A 19,901-nucleotide genomic window follows, 5' to 3' on the forward strand; every position below is an offset into this window, starting at 1 on the left:
ATATTGTTTATATCTGGTTTTAACTTGCATTTGTGGATGCAGTAATGAACTCTTTTCACAGACGATGGTTTTCTGAAGTGTTCCTGAGCCCATACAGTGATTTTCAATACAGACACGTCTCTGCTTTTAATACAGTGCCGCCTGAGGGCCTGAAGATCACAGACATCCAATGTCAGTTTTCAGTCTTGTCGCTTGCATACAGAGATTTCTCCAGATTCTCAGAATCTTTTAATGATATTATGTACCACAGATGATGCGATCCCCAAATTCTTTATAATTTTACATTGAGGAATGTTATTCTTAAATGGTTGCACTGTTTGCCCATGCAGTCTTTCACAGAGCGATGAACCCCTCCTCACCTTTACTTCTGAGAGACTCCGCCTCTCTGGGATGCTCTTTTTATACCCAATCATGTTACTGACCTGTTGCCAATTAACCAAATTAGGGGTTTTTTTAGCATTACACAACTTTTTTCAGTCTTTTGTTGCCCGTCCCAACTTTTCTGAAATGTGTTGCTGAAATCAAATTCAAAATGAGCAAATATTTTTCAAAAAACAATAAAAATTTTCAGTTTCAACATCTGATACGGTATGTTGTCTTTGTACTATTTTCAATGAAATATAGGGTTTCCATGATTTGTAAATCTTCACATTCTGTTTTTTTTTTTTAAATGTTTTACACAGTGTCCCAACTTTTTTGGAATTGGGGTTGTAACTTAAAGCAATCACAGTTAACTAGTTCAGAGCCTTAATACATAATAAAAATGTCCAGAGAATGGAGGATTCTGTTGTCAAAATTCCTGACCCTATGATGTAGCATATTGTGTTTGTGTATTTTGACAAAATGACTGCAAGTCTATAACATTTTATCTGCTTGCGCTGGAGTTCTGTACTTGCTAGAGTTTTTTATTTTTTGCTGTATATGGGTTTGAATGTCAGAGCAATAGAGTTTTATAACAGGTTTTGTTTTTGGTTTTTTTGGTTTGGGTTTTTTTTTTACTGTAATGTCGTATTTGGATCGGTTTCATCATTCTCTCCCCATCACTGCCTATCCGTGATTCTGAAGAGATTCCATGTCAACTGTGTAAGCTAATTTAAATGTCTGTTTAAACCAGTTTATACCAGTGTTCAAGACACAGTAAGATTAGTAGGTGGCAGGATTCAAGAGCTGGTAACTAGTATTAAAAAGATATGAACCAATTATATAGCGTGTTTGACTTAAAGGAGAACTGAAGTCATTTTTAAACTTGCTTTATTTCTTAATTAACGTGTTATTCAATTACGTTTTCGGGTTTAGTAACCTTATATCGTGACTCGTACTGGCAACTAATTGCAATTAAATATTATATTTATCGGCCAATTCAGTTTTTAGCCATGTTGAATTTAGTTCGTTTAATCCACGGCAGGTGTCGCTTATCCGCTCGATCTTCACGAGACTTGTGCGAGACTTCGAAACGTGAAGTGTCAGCCAGGTGTCAGTGCCGCCATTTTGAAAACTGTTTTGCAAACGAAATATTGCACAAAAACGAGTTTAAATGACAATTACTGCCTGCCTTTTTCAAATTTTCCTGATTGCTATCAAAACAAACAAAACTTCCGGCTTAATTATGTCAGCATTCGAAAGAGGGCGCGCGTGCCTTTTGATAACATTGGCAGATGTCAGTCACTTTGATTTCCGCTGTACGTTTTACTTCCATCCTATGATGTCTCGCACAGGTCTCAACGAATCTCGTTTATGGCCATTGCTTTGACATATGGACTGATATATTACAGAGCATATTTTACACACTCATAACTTGCTATAGCAGTGACAAAATAGTGATCAAAAATGCATTCCGATATTTAATAAAATTAGATAAATAGAGGGCGGCATGGTGGTGTAGTGGTTAGCGCTGTCGCCTCACAGCAAGAAGGTCCGGCTTCGAGCCCTGTGGCCGGCGAGGGCCTTTCTGTGTGGAGTTTGCATGTTCTCCCCGTGTCCGCGTGGGTTTCCTCCGGGTGCTCCGGTTTCCCCCACAGTCCAAAGACATGCAGGTTAGGTTAACTGGTGACTCTAAATTGACCGTAGGTGTGAATGTGAGTGTGAATGGTTGTCTGTGTCTATGTGTCAGCCCTGTGATGACCTGGCGACTTGTCCAGGGTGTACCCCGCCTTTCGCCCGTAGTCAGCTGGGATAGGTTCCAGCTTGCCTGCGACCCTGTAGAACAGGATAAAGTGGCTAGAGATAATGAAATGAGATAAATAGAATTTTGATAATAAAAAATTTGCCTTCAGTTCTCCTTTAAACGTAAATCATGATTGGGAAATTTTTCACAAAAGTCAAAATGGGAGGAACAGAAATATTGGCGAATGCTGTAGGCTATCAGCAGCATACTGAACCTACTTGTCCAGGCTGTTGATTTGTCCACCCCTGGTTTCATCTCTTTAAAGGGGCAGTCTGTAATGTTTCGAGCTCTCAGCTGTGTGTTCGGTGAAAACATTCACAAGCCTTTCTTTACCCCCAAATTTGTCTGAGTTACCTTTTAGGGTAAAAATGCTGAGCTCTGTAGCACTCTTCTGGCTGTGGGTGGAGCTTATTTCAGGGCTGGAAAATGGAAACAGAAGCCTGAATATAAAGGACATCACCAGATCGATGAAATGGCCACGCTCAAAATCACATTTGCTTCAAAAGGTCTTGATTCAACAATGTCTGGAAACACTTCGAAATGTTACAAACAGCCCCTTTAAATGAGACCTGGTTAGCTGAAATCAATAACAGTGTATTATTGTGATTATATTAGAAGAAGGTTCTAGCTTCTACGACATTAGCACCAGCATCATATGACATATATCAGGAGTTTCTTAATAAAACGAGAAACCCCATGAAACAACCTTCCACTTACACAACTTACACTACTGAGAGTATATAGCCTTAACTCCGAAAATAAATAAATGAATAAATAAATAAATAAATAAAACAAAGAAAACTCTACGCAATGTCATTGAGCAACTGGTTTCCTGAACAGTGCACTTTAAATAAATAGACGACATGTTTCTCAGATGAAAAAGCTTCTGTCTCTTCACGCGGTGTGGTGAGTATTTTCATACGCAGTGTACAGTAATAACCAAACGTGTAACTGGGTATAACAGCCTATCTTAGGAGTCTTTTGTATCTCGTATTTGTGATATATGCAGTAAATATTTATATATTCCAGGTACTGCAGCTTAACAGTGGAACTCTGTCTCTGTTGGATGTGTGTAACCTGGGATGAAGGGGATTTTACAGTACAGTAGACACTGGACATATGACATTAATACTAATGTGTGACTATTTGTTTGGTTATACTTAGATCAGCAATTCAGAATGATTGAAATTAGAAAACAAATGTTCGGTCTAATAGAAAACATGGTAGCATAGATCGTTAATGTTTCATCTTCAACAACGAGTATTTGTTTTGTAATGGGTAAATGCCATTACTAGGGAGACATTCAGTTCTCAAACTGTTTCCTGTTTACAAATGTTATGGACAGTAATCTCTCAATAAACCTTGTGGACTCTATTTTGATTTCACAAAATTGGAAATTGTGGGTTTTTTTCCCTCCCCGGCAAGGTTAATTATACATTCTCGCCCTCTTTCTCTTTCTATAACTAGCATTGTCATGAATATTTAGGCTCTGTGACATTCATTATCATGTGCCATTTGAAGTGTGGATGCTAAATTTACACAGCACACCAATTTAATGATCCTCTTGGGATGTGCATTCAAACTAATGAGGCAAGTATCTGCAAAAGAATTCTGATATTCATTTGTGTCTGGTGCAAATGACATCAGTTTAGCTAGTAATGTAACACGCTGTGTATCCTGACAAAACAATTTAAGGTGTTATCTCGAAATAGAACACAGAAGACTTCTGTATCCTGGTGTGGACCAGGTGAAAAATCTAAACCGTACAATTTTCTTATCCCACGAATTTTCTTGATCATCAGCTTTTTTCTGTAGTTTGCGTCTACAGGTCTAAAAGTTACATGACTATTTGCATACGCAAATCGTCTCATATTCAGTCAGGTTACACAAAGCTTTATGCTAATTTTCTGGGTGCCACATTCAAATTAGGTGAATCTTGCATGTAGTTCATACCCTGTCCATGTGTTTTCTTGACAAGAAGCATCAAGGATGAAGTTTTTCAGTAGCATCTAAACCACCAAGCAATTGTCCTTTAAACACACACACAAAAAAAAAACAGGGATAGAAAATATGGACTAAAGAAATTATTAATGTATTTCTTTGCTGTCAAATGTAAACTAAATGTAAAGTGAAAGCAAACGTCCATTTCAAAGGAGTCTAATATACTGTTAATTCATATAAATACGAGGATTATAGGAAATCGTGCGCGCTGATTGGTCAAGAAATTCAGACTATTTCTCGATAATCACCTCGAGTGACTTGGCAAAATGGCGGCCAATCGCTTTGTCACGGTAAGTCAGGAAGAATTACAAATGATGAAAGAAAACGCTGTTCTTAAAAGCAATAAAGATGTTACAAAGTTTGGTCTAAAACTATTCAAAGGTAAGGTGGGATTGTGATTTATTTTATCGATTTCAAAACAAACTATTTTATGTGACCCGGTGTAGATAAGTGACAATTCTGCACTGCACCGTTATTACATTTACATGCTGCTCCTGAAGTTTGAAATAAATTATTTTTTAATACGATTTTTGAAAATAATCATCTGTGTATTTATACTAAAACAATTATCTGCCTCAGGCTCAGTGAATATCGGTAAATAATAACCTCAACTTTGTCTCAGTTATTATTCATCGATATTCACTTCACCTTCAGCGAATAATTTTTAACTATCACATTAATCACTGCAAATATGGTTTAATTTAACAATATGGCTTCCTATAAAATACAAACACTATAAATTAGCATGGGTGGCACGGTGGTGTAGTGGTGAGCGCTGTCGCCTCACAGCAAGAAGGTCCGGGTTCGAGCCCCGTGGCCGGTGAGGGCCTTTTTGTGCAGAGTTTGCATGTTCTCCCCGTGTCCGCGTGGGTTTCCTCCGGGTGCTCCGGTTTCCCCCACAGTCCAAAGACATGCAGGTTAGGTTAACTGGTGACTCTAAATTGACCGTAGGTGTGAATGTGAGTGTGAATGGTTGTCTGTGTCTATGTGTCAGCCCTGTGATGACCTGGCGACTTGTCCAGGGTGTACCCCGCCTTTCGCCCGTAGTCAGCTGGGATAGGCTCCAGCTCGCCTGCGACCCTGTAGAACAGGATAAAGCGGCTACAGATAATGAGATGAGATGAGATAAATTAGCACTTGATGCAGTGCAAATCATTGCAAAATCATAATCTATTAAAATAAATACATACATAGATCTTTCTCTTAAAATGCAGAATCAGCATCAAAGGTGTAGGCTGTATTTCAAGAGATATTTATATATATATATATATATATATATATATATATATATATATATATATATATATATAAAATAAACTCTTGAAATACAGCCTATACCTTTGATGCCAATTCTGCGTTTTAAGAGAAAGATCTATGTATGTGTGTATTTTTAGGTCAGATGCTTCGGTGTTATTTCTTTGTTACTTCAACGTCAATTCACCCAGCCAGAGACATCTTCACATCTGTAAGATGATTTTTATTATGAATTATTTACTTTAATTATGGTGGCACGGTGGTGTAGTGGTTAGCACTGTTGCCTCACAGCAAGAGTTCTGGGTTCGAGCCCAGTGGCCAACGGGGGCCTTTCTGTGTGGAGTTTGCATGTTCTCCCCGTGTCTGCGTGGGTTTCCTCCGGGTGCTCCGGTTTCCCCCACAGTCCAAAGACATGCAGGCTAGGCTAATTGGTGGCTCTAAAATTGACTGTAGGTGTGAATGTGAGTGTGAATGGTTGTTTGTCTGTATGTGTCAGCCCTGTGATGACCCGGCAACTTGTCCAGGGTGTACCCCGCCTTTCGCGCATAGTCAGCTGGGATAGGCTCCAGCTTGCCTGTGACCCTGTACAGGATAAGCAGTTACAGATAATGGATGGATGGATGGACTTTATTTATTATTATAATTGGATTGATAACAGGTGACTCAGCATGCTGACTTGGAGATGCAAACAACAGCCAAGATTCGTTGCATGAAGATTCATTTTCTGGAATTTTCCTTTGTCTATGTCGAGATAGAGCAGCAAACAGAAAAAGGTTGACGTAAAAGAAATTTGCTGCACCTGCAAGAAATGTACATTTTTGTTCATATTTAAGATATCAAAAACTTTGATGATAGAATTTTCAAATCATGCTGATTAAATCTGGTTTACATCTGATGATTCCTCTGGGAGGAGTATTTAAAATGAAAAATTAAAGATTTGGTTTTCAGCCTCACTTCCTGTTGCCAGTTGGTGGCACTATAACAGTGAATCATGATTGGCATGTACACAGTGGAATGATGCCATACTTTCACTTGTTAATTGACTGCTTCACCAAGGCAACACCATTGGAGTTTTCAACATTTCCTTGGGAATGTTGTACCACGAACATCGTCACGTCACGTTGACCAAATTTGCTTTGAATCTGATGAATCCTGTAGGAGGGGTATTTAAACCTCTTCTAGTTGTCAAAATGTGCAAAATCCAAAATGGCCAACTTTCTTCTGGGCGCATTTTATTAGACATGACTGTGAAATTTGTTTGTCTTAACAAAACACCGTGCAGCTGCCAAATTGTGTTCATGTAGGTGAAACTGGATGCTCACATTTCAGCAGCCTGGAACCAACGCCAAACAGGTGGTACAGCTCAAAATGGGTGGTACAACTCCAAGTATTGGCAGCTGTCCTATGGGCTATCTTCCCTACTTGTTAAATTTACAGATTCCAAGCAGGGTTTTGCTACAGGAACTCAATATTGAATATTCAGCCACTCAATAGATTGTTGTCATAATCATTGTACTCTCACCAATAGCTAACCCATCCCAAATGTTGGGTTTGGCACCGGTTTCTATACAATTGGTATCAACCAGACCGAATCACAGCGCAGATTTTAGTGCCTTATTTTGGTGCCACTTAAATCCACCGGGGTGAAGTTCGTTTTAAATTGGGCATTCACTGCACAATCGAGATTCTTTTATTTCTCAGGAAATAGCCACATGAAAAGGACAAATGTCTATTTTCTTACTTTGGAGTGGAAAGAGAACCAAGTCCCCTCCTGTGCCAAGACCTGATCTTCCCAGGAAGTCTCCTGTCCCAGAACTAACCAGTTCTTGAAACGCATGGGTGTGGCGCTGATCTCCGTTTCAGTAGCTCTTGGTCTCTCGCCTATTACATAGCTAGGGTTACAGTGGGGGACTGGTCCTCTGGAAACCACAAGAGTTTGACTCCCTACTCACATTGCAGTGTGCCTCACCAGACAGTAGTAGGTACCATTTTTATGATGGTCTTTGGTATGACCTGATCACAAGTAGAATTCATGATCTCCTGGTTGAGATGCGGACACGCTAACCACTAGGCCAACTCACCTAGAGAACTGAGTACAATTTAATATATTTTTACATTTTCTCCTGTTAAAGCCTGCTAAAGCTAATATTTCAGAATCGCAGGTCACCAGCGCTTTATAGTAATGGAGTCACTCAGGGATTGTCTAAAAATTGCATGACCTGGGCAACTACAGTACCAGTCAAAAGTTTATACACCCCACTCATTCATCGGGTTTTCTGTATTTTGACTATTCTCTACATTGTAGAACAATACTGAAGATATCTACGCTATGAAATAACACACGGAACATATATGGAATTATCTCATCTCATTATCTCTAGCTGCTTTATCCTGTTCTACAGGGTCGCAGGCAAGCTGAAGTCTATCCCAGCTGACTACGGGCGAAAGGTGGGGTACACCTTGGGCAAGTCGCCAGGTCATCACAGGGCTGACACATAGACACAGACAACCATTCACACTCACACTCACACCTACGGTCAATTTAGAGTCACCAGTTAACCTAACCTGCATGTCTTTGGACTGTGGGGGAAACCGGAGCACCCGGAGGAAACCCACGCGGACACGGGGAGAACATGCAAACTCCACACAGAAAGGCCCTCGCCGGCCACGGGGCTCGAACCCGGGCCTTCTTGCTGTGAGGCGACAGCGCTAACCACTACACCGCCACACCACCGTGCCGCCGAGTTTGAGATCAAACAGTAAATAATAAAAATATAGTAAATAGCCCTATTCCACAGCTGTAGTAATCCATATTATGTCAAGAAACTGCTCAACTAAGTAAAGAGAAACGGCAATAAACAAAAATAAAGAAAAATTGTTGAATTAGAAGGTGTGTCCAAACTTTTGACGAGTACATGCATGTGGGATTCTACCAAGATTAAAGTCACCTACTTTAACAACGAGAGTGAAATTCCTAACTACGTGTGTGCACTCTCGCCTTCTATACAGTATTCAAGCATGGTCTCTGATGGAAAGGGAACTGGATAAAATTGAGATTGAACGGCATGGTTTCCTGAGAAAAATGGTGAAAGGTGGATATGAGCGTAGAAATGCACCTAGCAGGAAAGAACGGATTGAAGTGGACGGCGAACTGGACTGGAGTTATAAAATCTCAAACAAACGTCTTCGCGAGATAGCACACACACTACCTATCCGCAACTTCTCAAATACATCGGACACATCTGCAGGCTTGATAAATGATGCTCTCCAAAAGCAGGTGCTATTTGATGTCAGAACGCCACGGGAAGTGTGGAACAATGTCAAAAAGTTACTGGGTATCGATACCCACCAGGCAAGGAGAACTATGATGGAGAAGACAGTCTTCATGCAACTGATTGACGCAAAGCTATCAGGAGCTCCTCAAGGCCTGTAAAGCGCCCAGTGGGAATCAGTGATGATAATGATGATGATACTTGACAGGATAGCTAACATATTAAGTGTTAGGTTACAGGATGGATTCAGTACACTGGGATGTAACCCTATAAGTACAAAAGTCTATTACACAAAAGTCTTCAAGAAGAAGCACAATAATAAAATCCTTTTACATTATATTACATTACACTACTATATGAGTGCAGTAGTAAATGTTATTTATTTTATTAATGATTATTAATTATATACTTTTTTAATGAGTGATTACACATAAATTCATTGTGCCACATGAACCTAGGTCTAGCAACTAACGTAAAATGATTTTGAAATCACTGAAATGTTTCTTAATTGCTCATTTTTTCTGCAAACAATTTGCAATGAAACTCAACGTATTTTTATTCACACTAGTCTATTCTTTCTAATAAAGACACAACTCATTTTAATAAAATCAATTTAGTAAAATATTTCCCCTTTGGTGCTGTGAGATGGACGTTACAGGCAATAAAAGCATCATTGCACCTCATGTGCCATCACTAATCAGCATTGCACTTGTTCTGATGGCAGCAGATGCCTACTGTTAGCCAGTCTTACCTAGATCAAAGTTAAAATGGCGAAATATATATTGTTCGATTTGAAGTTCGTTTTGTGTTTTTTTTTTTAAAGCGTTGATTCAGGCACTGTTTAGGTACCAGCACCGTTTTAAAAATATAAATTTTAGCACCGGTATCTCACACACACACAAAAAAAAACCCAGTCAGTAACAGCTCTGAAAACCTGAGTTTGGAGCAGCCTCCAAGCATGGCCGCTCCGGACTACACTTCCCAAGCACCATAGCACCCCTCGTTACCAGAATTCTAACCTCAACACCTGTCTCTAATTTACCGGCAATCACCTTCCCTATACAAACTCCGTTCTCACAATCTGACTTTGCGAAGTATTGTTCTGTGTCCCTGTGCCTGAATTTACTGAGCTGTTTGACTATCTGCCTGACTTCCCGATATTGAACTCTGTTTATGTATATTTCTGATTTTGTTCTCTCGCCTGAGCTCTGATATTCTGTTCACCGATCAACTGACCCTTGCCTGTCCCTGACTACAACTTTCCAGACTCCAGTTTCCTGATTTGGCTTTGTTTACAGTTTATGACGCACCTGCTCTCTCCTGCATTTGTATCCATAAGTGCCTGCACCCTGACAATATGATACCCAACCCTGCCCATATGTAGCCCATTTAGAGCCAGTCCCTCACATTTGGTGCTTGCTCCAGGCTGCACAGATCTATATTTGCATATTTAAGAAAAAAATGTCAAAAGGAGGCGTTATGGAGCTCCTGGGCCACACGAAGTTTTTTTTCCAGAACCTGGCGACTATCATTTATGACTTTTGCACCAACATACAACCCCGATTCCAAAAAAGTTGGGACAAAGTACAAATTGTAACTAAAAACGGAATGCAATAATTTACAAATCTCAAAAACTGATATTGTATTCACAATAGAACATAGACAACATATCAAATGTCGAAAGTGAGACATTTTGAAATTTCATGACAGCAACACATCTCAAAAAAGTTGGGACAGGGGCAATAAGAGGCTGGAAAAGTTAAAGGTACAAAAAAGGAACAGCTGGAGGACCAAATCACAACTCATTAGGTCAATTGGCAATAGGTCATTAACATGACTGGGTATAAAAAGAGCATCTTGGAGTGGCAGCGGCTCTCAGAAGTAAAGATGGGAAGAGGATCACCAATCCCCCTAATTCTGCGCCAACAAATAGTGGAGCAATATCAGAAAGGAGTTCGACAGTGTAAAATTGCAAAGAGTTTGAACATATCATCATCTACAGTGCATAATATCATCAAAAGATTCAGAGAATCTGGAAGAATCTCTGTGCGTAAGGGTCAAGGCCGGAAAACCATACTGAGTGCCCGTGATCTTCGGGCCCTTAGACGGCACTGCATCACATACAGGCATGCTTCTGTATTGGAAATCACAAAATGGGCTCAGGAATATTTCCAGAGAACATTATCTGTGAACACAATTCACCGTGCCATCCGCCGTTGCCAGCTAAAACTCTATAGTTCAAAGAAGAAGCCGTATCTAAACATGATCCAGAAGCGCAGACGTCTTCTCTGGGCCAAGGCTCATTTAAAATGGACTGTGGGAAAGTGGAAAACTGTTCTGTGGTCAGACGAATCAAAATTTGAAGTTCTTTATAGAAATCAGGGACGCCGTGTCATTCGGACTAAAGAGGAGAAGGACGACCCAAGTTGTTATCAACGCTCAGTTCAGAAGCCTGCATCTCTGATGGTATGGGGTTGCATTAGTGCGTGTAGCATGGGCAGCTTACACATCTGGAAAGACACCATCAATGCTGAAAGGCATGTCCAGGTTCTAGAGCAACATATGCTCCCATCCAGACGACGTCTCTTTCAGGGAAGACCTTGCATTTTCCAACATGACAATGCCAAAGCACATACTGCATCAATTACAGCATCATGGCTGCGTAGAAGAAGGGTCCGGGTACTGAACTGGCCAGGCTGCAGTCCAGATCTTTCACCCATAGAAAACATTTGGCGCATCATAAAACGGAAGATACGACAAAAAGACCTAAGACAGTTGAGCAACTAGAATCCTACATTAGACAAGAATGGGTTAACATTCCTATCCCTAAACTTGAGCAACTTGTCTCCTCAGTCCCCAGACGTTTACAGACTGTTGTAAAGAGAAAAGGGGATGTCTCACAGTGGTAAACATGGCCTTGTCCCAACTTTTTTGAGATGTGTTGTTGTCATGAAATTTAAAATCACCTAATTTTTCTCTTTAAATGATACATTTTCTCAGTTTAAACATTTGATATGTCATCTATGTTCTATTCTGAATAAAATATGGAATTTTGAAACTTCCACATCATTGCATTCCGTTTTTATTTACAATTTGTACTTTGTCCCAACTTTTTTGGAATCGGGGTTGTATGTGAGTTTCCAAGCATTCAATGCTCCTCAAAAAATGGGTTGCAAAATGATAAAAAGGTCAAATAAACATTCCTTGGTACTTGGACCCTAAATATCAGTAATAGTTTATTTAAAGATTTATGTATCAAACATGGTAGTTGAGTATGTATTATGATTATTATTTTTTTTAGTCTGGAACACCTTTCCCACTTGCAGGCCATACTTGAAGCAAGTTAAATATCATTATTCTGGTCACGTGACCAAGCACGTCACACAATTTTAAAAAAACACACCCACTGTAATTTAAGATACAATAACTTGCATTGCACTAAAACATACCAACAACTATTTATTATTATAACATGTGTTCCTCATGAAGCTCCTCGCCATCAATCAGTGCAGGTCTTATAGTGAACATACGATGCACTTGTGTTAAAAAAAAAAAAAGGCAAACAGGGACGTGTTTCTTTTTGACAGAACTTTCTGGAAGTCTTTTGGTGAAAGGTCTTTTGTAGCTTTTAGGATGAAAACTTGCCACAATGGAGCAGACTTGAAGAAGCAGAAACGTGTGAGCAGAAAAGCCCAGAGATCCACCAAGGCTTATTCCAGCTATATTTACAGACTTAAGAAGGTATGTTGATAGTCTATCTGAACATTTATTCTCGATTTTCCTGTTGTCTGACTTCCTTTAACTGGTGTTTGTTACCATCCTGAATGTTTATCTTCCTATAAAAATAGGCTATGGAGTGTTATTCCTCTTATAACATGGCAGTTTGCTTACAGTTGCATTGTTACTGTATTAATGCATGACCTCATACTTGAATCAGTTTTAGTTATGTTTAACATTGTGGAATGTCCATGAAGCATGTTGACTCCTGTTATCATTTGTTACAGCAACTGCAAAGAGTAGTTGTGCCCCCCCACCCACACAGTCTTGAAATTAAGACAAAATCCCACACAACTTGTGTTGCTGAGAACTTGGGTGAGTTTCCCAAAAGTCTCTTAACGCTAAGAGCGTCTTAACTAGGGGGGAGAGAGAGAGAGAGAGAGTTAGCTTGACTGTGTTCATTCACTGTGATGTTCGCGCTACCATTTAATGATCTTTGTGCTACGATGCTTTTGGGAAACTCCTCCCAGATTGGTCAGAAGGTTTGGTTTTCCTTTCACAGCAGCAGCTCTGACTGTAAGTCAGGTTTATATTCCTGTAAGAAGTTGTAGGGGCAATCCATATAAACTAAACCTTATAACTGAATTAACCTCAAAACATCAAAACTGAAGGAGCCCCTAGTGTCCTTTTTAATCATCAGTAAGTTTTACAACCTGGGAAAGTGTTCAGGACTAAGGACTTTGTACTTTGCAAGGGGGTTCCCCTCCCTCTCTTTCTTTGGTCCTCTTAAACTTAAGAGAAGACCAAAAGAGTGTAAGAGGCTTAAACTGTTGTTAGTTGCTCTAACACAAGTGAGAACAGGAACTAACTCATTGCTGATCTTGCACAGCGTTAAAGTGCTAGACTAATGAAAATTACATCATAAAATCCTGGGTTTTCTGGGTGTGATATGTTCAAAAAGGTTGTAAAGTTCACCAATAAATAAATAAATAAATAGCTTGGAAAAAGAAACTTCTTTTGTGTGCGTGTTGCATTCCAAAAATCACTAAAAGCTTGTCCACCAAAGCAAACGACGCCAGAAATGCTGCGAACTTCCAAGCATTGCACATATGATGTCATTTCCTTTGAATTAACAGTAACTTGCCAGGAATGCATTCGTGTGTAATGGCGGACTCAAAGAGCCAAACTTCCATCCATCCATCCATCCATCCATCCATTATCTGTAGCCGCTTATCCTGTACTACAGGGTCACAGACAAGCTGGAGCCTATCCCAGCTGACTATGGGCGAGAGCCGGGGTACACCCTGGACAAATCGCCAGATTATCATAAGGCTGACACAGAGACAAACAACCATTCACACTCACATTCACACCTATGGTCAATTTAGAGTCACCAGTTAACCTAACCTGCATGTCTTTGGACTGTGGGGGAAACCGGAGCACCCGGAGGAAACCCACGCGGACACGGGGAGAACATGCAAACTCCACACAGAAAGGCCCTCGCCGGCCACGGGGCTCAAACCCGGACCTTCTTGCTGTGAGGCGACAGCGCTAACCACTACACCACCGTGCCACAGAGCCGAACTTTGTAGTGTTCCCGGTCTTGTATTATAAGGCAATTTAGACAGTAAACTATTTAACGTGTCTAGTTTTATAAGGTATAATTTCCCCGTGGTGATGCCATTTTCATAAGACTAGCACTTTAAATATTATTGAATGGATAAAAAGTACAATGTGGCCTTTAAAAAAAAATAATAAAATCCAAGACATGCTGGGTTTTTTAAGTGGTGCATGATCCTACTTAATTAGGAGTTTGTCCAAAAAAGTAAAGTAGTCCCCGCCCCCACGAAAATATTTGTAAATTTATCACATAATCCATGTCTGACATTTTAAAGAGCTCTTTATTAAAAGACCGCTTTGTAAAGTTTTGTTTGTGGAAGGAGTCTCCAGTGTCTGCACTTTTTAAAGTTTTCCACAAAGGGATGTCGATAGAGTTTTCTTTAGTTTTTATCCAAAAAAAAAATGGAAATAAATCTGGAATGGGATGATCAAAAAGTGCATGAGTCAGATGGTCAGGTGTCCACAAACCTTTGTTCATATAGTGTAGACTTGATGTTTTTGTTCTTAATTTAATATATTTTCTGTAAATTATTTGCATAAGAAAAAAATAAATAAAAATTTGGATGTGCTGTTCAAGGAAAAGAACCAACAGTGCTTTCGTAGGATGTGACCAGATATAAAGCGAAGTTAGTTTGATCTCACTGAAATTTTCCAGTAATGTTTTATTCCTTTTGTAGCCTACCACACCAATTTGCCAACTATTACAAGTTTAAATTTATTAATGATTGTTGTCTTCTGCATTTTATTCATTTATTGTCCCAATTCATGTTGTGGAATGTTCATGAAACAAGTTAGTTCCTGCTGTAACTGGGCTTATAGCAGCTATAAACAGCCACTCCCACAAAAAAGACCCATCATGTGGTAAACTTATTGATTGTTACAAAGTCCTGAAACTGGAGAATCCTTCCATAACATCAGGCTTGTAGTACGCGAGTCCAGGACTCTGACTCAAGTCCGACTCGTGCCCTAATTTTAAGGACTCGTGACTAGACTTGGACTTGAGCACTGATGACTCGGACCCGTGCATTAACTGCATTCGGACTCGTAAATTAGAGATGAGGACTTGGATTTTTTCTTTATTTTTTGTAACATGCCATAATAATTTGGCATAAGATATTTATATCTACTTTAATTTTTGTACTAATTTCGTGCAAGAGTGTCACACCTGCGCACCTTGGCACGTGCATCAGATAGACTCTCGGGTGCACTCCGGACAGCGTACACTCTAAGTGGACTCTCACGTGCACTGTAAACAACTCGCACCTGCACAGGATTAAGGCGCAATCAGTGAGCTTATATAAAAACTGTGAAAACACACTTACTTTACGAAGTATTGAGTTGTGTTGCTGACACATTACCGAACCTTATTTCCTTGTTTGGTTTCCTGATCCCTGATTTCCTGTTTCTCGTCTTTGATTCTGCCGAGTCTACAATAGCCTGTTTGTGCCTCGCTCGACCTATTGCCGGTTTCACCGTTTTTTTTTTTCGCTCAACTCGGACATGACTTGGATCCATAGTGGACTCGACTCGAAATGTTTTTTAATGACTTGGACTTGACTCGGACTTGAACACTGAGGACTCGAGACTGGACTCGGACTCAAGGTTTAGTGACTCGACTACAACACTGCATAACATCATCTCAAACCAAGCTTTACCATATGTATTTTTTTAAAAAGATGTACACACCTCATTGCCCTGTTGTTTGAAGCAGTATGCCTTTGATTAACTTGAGTAGTTTCCTAAAGAAAGTGCAACCTTTGATTATTTTAAAATTTCCTTCATTTTTTCTCACTTCTCAAGCAGCAGGATGTTATTTAAAGTGCTGTAAGTTAATTTAATTTAGACTCTTTCATTTCCTACCCCGTGGGAGAGAAATACCTGTGAGGCTTATGAACAGTGTTGAGTTTTAACATTAAAAAGGTGCACTGTGTACGATTTAAGGAGCTCTATTAGCAGAAATGGAATATAGTATTCATAACTGTTTTCATGAGTGTATGACCTGTAACAACAAATCACTGTGTTTTTGTAAGCTTAGCATGAGTCAAATCAAGTTTGTTTGTATAGCGCTTTTAACAATAGACTGTCCCAAAGCAGCTTTACAGAATCTGAATGACCCAAGACATGAGCCAAATTTTATCCCTAATCTATCCCCAATGAGCAAGCCCATGGCCACGGTGGCAAGGAAAAACTCCCCCAGACGACACGAGGAAGAAACCTCGAGAGGAACCAGACCCAAAAGGGAACCCATCCTCACCTGGACAACAACAGACAACATGACTATAACATTAACAGTTTTAACATGAAGTCAGTTTCGTTGATGTTATAACTCTTCATTAATGGAAACTTGAGTGCAAAACTGTTCATGACAACCGCAGTCCCAAAGTTATCAAGTCAACTGTAGTCCTCAGCAACAAAAGCATTACTGTAAGTGTCCAGAGTGTCTTCCAAGTGTGACTTTCAACTGTCCATATGGGGCCGTCCTCCACATGAGTGATGTGATTAGACTCCAACCAGACACAGGGCATCAGGATGGATCAGGCAGGTCCGAGGAGCAGAAGAGGTCAGCATCTCGATCCCAGGATTGACATGTAACTCAGAGGGACAGATTGGGGGGGGGGGGGGCGAAGAGAGAAAACACAGGTTGTTAGGTATGCCCAATGTCACCTGAATAAGTAGGTACAGTATACATTTTCTGCTGAGTACAAGCAGGGACTCTGGCAAAGCTAACTATGACAGCATAACTAAAAGGGGAGAGCCAGAAGGTAACAGGCATGAGGGAGTCCTGGGACATAAAGCAGCAGCCACTACACAGTCAACAAACTCAAGTGAGCAAGCAAGTGGGGGACTGACAGCATCCATACATCCCAGTTTACCAAAACACTATGCCTGAGGACCCTCCAGATCTACACCTTTACCTCATAAACACCATTAACAAAAGGCTTGACTAAATAGATATGTTTTCAGCCTAGACTTAGATGCTGAATGTTTAAGGGCACGAGCCCTTCATATCCACACAGAGAGCGGGTCCTCTTCCACAGAGCCGCCATGATGTGTTGCCATGTTTCTACAGCAGCCCAGGATGGACAAACCAAACACTGGCTCTAGAGAGCGCCTTTCACGTTTCACATTTTTAAAAAGTGGCAGCTTGAATCCAGTACTGGAAGGAAGATGAAGAAATAAGAGGTGAATGTCAGTGAAGTTGTATTCTTGCTTGTGTAATTGTGTTGGTGGTACCAATAAAATATTATACTTACAGTTTAAGCGTATTTGAAGTAAAGTTTTATTCCTGCATATGTAGTGTAAGTGTAGACATAAAGGTCAAGTAAACCACCTACCAACCACATACCAGGCTTTTAGTTTTTGGAAGAAAATCTCATCTCATCTCATTATCTCTAGCTGCTTTACCCTGTTCTACAGGGTTGCAGGCAAGCTGGAACCTATCCCAGCTGACTACAGGCGAGAGGTGGGGTACACCCTGGACAAGTCGCCAGGTCATCACAGGGCTGACACATAGACACAGACAACCATTCACACTCACATTCACACCTACGGTCAATTTAGAGTCACCAGTTAACCTAACCTGCATGTCTTTGGACTGTGGGGGAAACCGGAGCACCTGGAGGAAACCCACACAGACATGGGGAGAACATGCAAACTCTGCACAGAAAGGCCCTCGCCGGCTACGGGGCTCGAACCCGGACCTTCTTGCTGTGAGGCGACAGCGCTAACCACTACACCACCATGCCACCCTTGGAAGAAAATTACAAAATTAAAAGATTCAAATGTGTTTATGAGATGTTTTATTTTATTTTAGTCTTGGAGTACTATTTGATCCATCACTCAATTTTGATTTTCATTTTAAAACACTCACCAAACTTGCATTCTTTCATCTCTGTAACATTGTTCGTCTCCAGCCGCTTCTGACTAGTAAAAATGCACAAACTCTGGTTCATGCCAAGCTTGTAGTACTCGAGTCCAGGACTCAGGGCATGAGTTGGACTTGAATCAAATTTTAAGGACTTGTGACTTAACTTGGACTTGAGCACTGATTACTCAGACTTGGACTCATGCATTAACTGCATCTAGACTCATAAATTGGAGACAAGGACTTAGATTTTTTTTTTGTAACATGCCATAATAATTTGACATAAGATATTTATATCTATATTAATTATTGGCCTAATTTCGTGCAAGAGTGTCACACCTGTGTGCCTTGGCGTGTGCATCAGATAGACTCTCGAGCGTGCTCCGGACAGCGCACACACCAAGCAGACTCTCACGCACGCACCGTAAATGACTCACACCTGCACAGGATTAAGGCGCAATCAGCGCACCTATATAAAAACTGTGAAAACTCACTTACTTTGTGAAGTATTGAGTTGCATTGCTGACATGTTACAGAGCCTTATTTCTTTTTTTGGTTTCCTGATCCCTGATTTCCTGTTTCTCGTCTTTGATTCTGCCAAGTCTACGATAGCCTGTTTGTGCCTCGCTCGACCTATTGCCCGTTTCACTGTTTTATGATTTTGTCTGCCGTTCTGGATTGTTCACCTGTCTTCACTTGTATTAATAAACACACCTTCTGCACTTACATCCGTCTCCCAACCATCTCTGACAGAATACTTCACACTCCCTGACAAAGAGAATGCACATTCACCTGTTCATACATCATGTTCAGGAACAAACTAATGTTAATGGTGCTGAAACAGCCACCGTCAAATGGTGCGAGTGGAGTCTTGTTTGCAGACTCGACTCAGATCAATAGTGGACTTGACTCGGACTTGAACACTGGGGACTCGAGACTGGACTCAGACTTGAGGTTTAGTGACTCAACTACAACACTGATTCATGCTTTCATTATGTCTCGTTTAGATGAGATCAGGACAGTTTGTCCAATGACCATTCCGTCCATTAGTTGAGACATTTTGTCCAAAGCCTTCATCATATACACTATCAATTATTTTATATGTGTGAGAAGATCGAGATACAAACCATAATTCATTTAAGGGAGTGCATTAAGCACTATCAAAAACACACAGACAAACAATCCAAAATGGCAGGCATCTCATATCTTGCACTTGCCAAGGATATCTGGCAAGTGTGAGTATAGATTTTCTATGTAATTTGGTCTAATAAAAACAAACAATCTCTCCCCACAAGCGGCCCCAGTCGAATGTGCCTGAAGTTGGCACTCGCTGATTCCCATCATTTCCAGTTTTGTTTTCATTTTGCAAAAATGGGTTTTGCCTCGGTCAAATTCCATTGAGAATTCCTTCTTTTTTAGAACAAACAAATACCTGAAATATAAAATAATTGATAGTGTGTATGAAAAGGCTGTGGACGAAATGTCTGAACTATTGGACGAAATGGCATTGGACAAAATGGTCATTGGACGAAACGACCTGTATCCGTTTAGATTACCGTACTTCCCTCTTCAGAGGCCTTCCTGCGAAGTCTTTTAAAAAAGCTACAATATTCAGAACTCTGCAGCTCGAGTTCTAACTCATACTAAACCCTCTGCTCACATCACCCCCATTGTCCCTCAGTTACTGGTTCTGTCCCTGATTAAATTTAAAATCTTGATTGTCACTTTCAAAGCCCTGCATAATCTTGCTCCGATCTACCTGCTGACCCCCTACACCTCCTCTCGCTCTCTAAAGGCTTCTAACAATTTACTTACTGTCCCATGCACCAGACTTTCCACCATGTGGGGCAGGTCCTTCAGGGCCATTGCCCCCAAACTCCGGAATTCTCTTCCTCAAGCTTTTATCTCCATGATCATTTCTCTTCCTCTCTTACTGCTTAGTCTTTTTTTTTCTTCCCTCCTGTAAATCAACCTTGGGATTGTGAAAGGTGCTATAGAAGAAAACCTT

The sequence above is a fragment of the Neoarius graeffei genome, chromosome 13 (assembly GCF_027579695.1).
Source record: "Neoarius graeffei isolate fNeoGra1 chromosome 13, fNeoGra1.pri, whole genome shotgun sequence".
NCBI classification, from domain to species: domain Eukaryota; kingdom Metazoa; phylum Chordata; class Actinopteri; order Siluriformes; family Ariidae; genus Neoarius; species Neoarius graeffei.